The following is a 4,265-nucleotide window of genomic DNA, read 5'->3' as shown; positions in this document are numbered from 1 at the left end:
TTTCCCAGTTGTAAGACTGTCAGGTTTTACTTCTCTGATTTTACACTTGTGTCTTTCTCCACCTATGCTGAAAGTCTGGGTTCGACAGCACCAACATAATTGTTTATGTTCTTTTTCCTATAACATACATATGCTAGTTTTGAAATATAAGATATAGGCCGGGCGCAGTGGCTCACGCCTGTAATCCCAGCGCTTTGGGAGGCCAAGGCAGGTGGATCACGAGGTCAGGAGATCGAGACCATCCTGGCTAACACAATGAAACCCCGTCTCTACTAAAAAAATACCAAAAAAGTTAGCCAGGCACGGTGGCGGACACCTGTAGTCCCAGCTACTCGGGAGGCTGAGGCAGGAGAATGGTGGGAACCAGGGAGGCGGAGCTTGCAGTGAGCTGAGATCATGCCACTGCACTCCAGGCTGGGCAACAGAGCGAGACTCCGTCTCAAAAAAAAAAAAAAAAAGAAATATAAGATATTGCAATAAATCATATGAGTTATATTTAAAGTACATGAATTTAAATAAATTATAAATTATATAAAGTATTAGGATAAAATATTAAGACTACTAAGGATCATTTAAGATCGTTTTGCTCATTCTCCTTAAATTATCCCACAGAATAAATAATTGTGCCTCTAGGTCCCTTAAGTAACTATGGTTACTTAATTGGTAGATTAAGCCATCTACCGATACACAGTTAGAACTTTGGGGTTTTTTTAATCATGCAGATGTAGACACTGACCAAAGACTTCTTGTTTTTTTCTTTGAGACTGAGTTTCGCTCTTATCACCCAGGCTAGGGTGCAATGGCATGATCTTAGCTCACTGCAACCTCTGCCTCCTGGGTTCAAGCTATTCTCCTGCCTCAGATTCCTGAGTAGCTGGGCCTACAGGCGTGCACCACTACGTTCGGCTGATTTTTTTTGACTTTTAGTAGAGACAGAGTTTCACCATTTTGGCCAGGCTGGTCTTGAACTCCTGACCTCAGGTGATCTGCCCGCCTCAGCCTCCCAATGTGCTGGGATTACAGGCATGAGCCACTGTGCTCAGCCCCTACCTAGGACTTTTAAGCGGATGTTTCTCTGCCTGAAAACAAAGTTTAAGTGTTCCTTTTAGAGCAACCTGTAAACAGTAACTGTAGACCCTGATATTTGTTGTGCCATGAACTTCTCATCCATAGTTTTGCTGAGTGAAGGTATTGATGGGAAATGTGAAATTCAGAGAGGCAGGCACGGGCCCAGGCCACACAGCTGGGGAGCGGCAGCATTGGTTGGGACCTGTGTTGGATTTGCACTTCTGCCTTGTGTGATGTAACCTGGACTTCATTAAAATTAAAAATTTCTGCTCTGCAAAGACACTATTAGGAAAACAAAGACAAGCCACAGACTGGGAAAACATTAGCAAAAGACATCTGATAAAGCACTGTTATCCAAAAATATACAAAGAGCTTTTAACGCTCAATAAATTAAAAAAACCTGATTCCACAATGGGTCAAAGGCAGACACCTCACCAGAGAAGCTATACAGGTGGCAAATAAGCATCTGAAAAGTTAACCTAGGTTGGGTGCAGTGGCTCACACCTGGAATCCCATCACATGCGGAGGCCAAGGCAGGAGGATCTCTTGAGCCTAGTTAATTCAAGACCAGCCTGGACAGCATAGTAAGACCCCATCTGTATTTTTTTCAAAAAGATATCCACATCATATGTTGTCAGGAAAACGCAAATTTAAACAGTGAGCTACCACTGCATACCTGTAAGAATGGCCAAAATCCAGAAAACTGGCCAAACACCAAATGCTGATGAGGACGTGGAGCAACCAGAACTCTCATTCAGTGCTGTTGGGAATAACAAACGGTACAGCCACTTTGGAAGACAGTTTGGCAGTTTCCCAAAAAACAATGCCTATTTCTTCCATGTGATCCAGCACTCTGATTCCTAAGGATTTACCCAACCTGCAAACAGATGTTTATAGCTGTAAACCAAAAATAAAACTCCAAGCCCGGCAACTGACTGAATGGAACGCCCTCTCGGCCAGGGAAACCCAAAGGGACCTGAAGGTTCAGGCCATGATGGGCAGTAGGGGTCGGACATGCCTCATCGTACTCTCTTCCCTTTGGAATTCAGGCACAGCTGACCAGCTTTTAAACAGAGATCTTAAGACTGACAGAACAGACTCTGTAGAAATAAGATATCAAATTCCAACCTGACTGTAGTATAGCATCACATGACAGATAGCAGGTCATGAAAGAAATTGAAATATTTTACCCCAAAATGTATTTCTTTGACGTATTTTGGAATGGCCCTGCCCAGCTGTCTCTTGTGGAGGAAATTTGCATTCTGTAGAGAATCTCCTTCCCTTACCAGGTCATTTCTGAAGAGTCCAGCACCTTTTAGGGGTCTGAGAGGAAACATTTGCCATCTATTGTCTCTAAGCGAAGCCATCTATGAGATTTCATCTACATAACAAAAATCTTGGGCCAGGCACGGTGGCTCATGCCTGCAATCCCAGCAATTTGGGAGGCCGAGGTGGGCAGATCACCTGAGGTCAGGAGTTTGAGACCAGCCTGACCAACATGGAGAAACCCCAACTCTACTAAAAATACAAAAATTTAGCTGGGCGTGGTGGCGCATGCCTGTAATCCCAGCTATTCAGGAGGTGGAGGTAGGAGAATTGCTTGAACCTGGGAGGCGGAGATTGCAGTGAGCAGAGATCATGCCATTGCACTCCAGCCTGAGCAACAAGAGTGAAACTCTGTCTCAAAAAAAAAAAAAAAAAAAAAAGAAAAGAAAGAGAACCTTGGTCTTCACAACTTTTTAACTTAACCAAGATCCTCCTTTCTATTGATTCCAGGGTTTTTGATAATAACTCTTTCAACCAATTGCTAATTAGAAAATCTTTGAATTCACCTATGATTTTTAAGCCATCCCAAACCCTCTCACATTACTGATTTATGTCTTATGTCCCCCTGAAATGTATAAAACCAAGCTGTAACTCAACTGCCTTGGGCACATGTTCTCAGGAACTCTTGACACCATGCCTCTGGTTACAGTCAATCATATTTGGCTCAGGATAAATCTCGTCAAATATTTTACAGTTTGGGTTTTGTGGTCAACATAGCAGATGTTTATAGTAGCTTTATCCATAATTGCCACAACCTGGAGGTAACGAAGATGTCCTTCAGCAGGTGAATGGATACAATACATCCAGACAATGGAATCTTTTTCAGGTCTAATGTTGCGGGACGCAGAGGACTAGAGAGACCAGTACAGGTGAATACAGGAGGATATTTATTTTAAGGTATGCACCAGCTCAGTGGATTCACATCCAAAAAGGTGAGCCTTGAACAAAGACAGAGTGGGGTTTTTATAAGCAGGCTTACAAAAGTAAAACAAAGGCAGTCAATCATAGAGTGCATAACTTGTGGCCTTGCCTAGCTGGTGGCCTTGTAGCTGTGTCAAAAGAAAAACAAGAACTGGCTAAATACAAATATTTGCAAGACATAGTCATGCTTAAGAGGCCAGGGAAAGGAGTAACAGTAAAGGAATTTGTCTTTCTCTCTTTTTTTCCTCAGCCTTGCTCTGGAGGTGGGGGGCTGTCTGGAGCTCATTCCTTTGGCCTTGGCTTTTTGGACAGCGTTATAACTGTCCTCGAAGTGAGCTGCTAAGCAGAGGAAAACTTGTTTCTTTTTCTTTTTAACCTTCACTACATTTTTCCCCGCTTCAAGTCCTTTTATAAAAGAAGTTTAATAGAAGGCCTCACTATTACTTAATTCTGCGTCAAGAGACAAGTTTTCTTCTTTGGGCAAAGGCTGATATTTATGCAGAGCCGTCAGCTGAGTGGTAGTTTGCCTAGCTACTATTGCCTCTATAGCTGATTGAATGCTTCTAGCAAGGAGAGGTAAGAGACAAAGGAGTATTAGGCAACTTCCTAGTACAGCCAGAACTACTCCTATTAAAGTCTTGAACCCTCTGAAAAATGAAAACCAGTCTCCAAAGAGAGAATCTGGAGACCACCCTTTCCAAGTTTGAACTGGAACATGGGCGAATTTTCTCATTCTTGCAGTTATTCCTATACTTGCCTTTCCATTGTCATCAATTTCCAGGCAGCAATTAGTTCGATTGAACTTTCCGCATCCTCCTCCTTCCTGGGCGAGGAGGCAGTCTAAAGCTAACCTATTTTGATAGATAGCATTCCTCGTTTTTGTAGATTGCTGGGCTAATAGATCTAAAGCCCTTGCTGTTTCATTAGTGATGATCTCAAGCACTATCTGT

This window comes from Pan troglodytes, chromosome 11 (assembly GCF_028858775.2).
Source record: "Pan troglodytes isolate AG18354 chromosome 11, NHGRI_mPanTro3-v2.0_pri, whole genome shotgun sequence".
Classification (NCBI taxonomy): Eukaryota; Metazoa; Chordata; class Mammalia; order Primates; family Hominidae; genus Pan; species Pan troglodytes.
The sequence above is the reverse complement of the archived record's forward strand: the minus strand, read 5'-3'. Positions refer to the sequence as shown.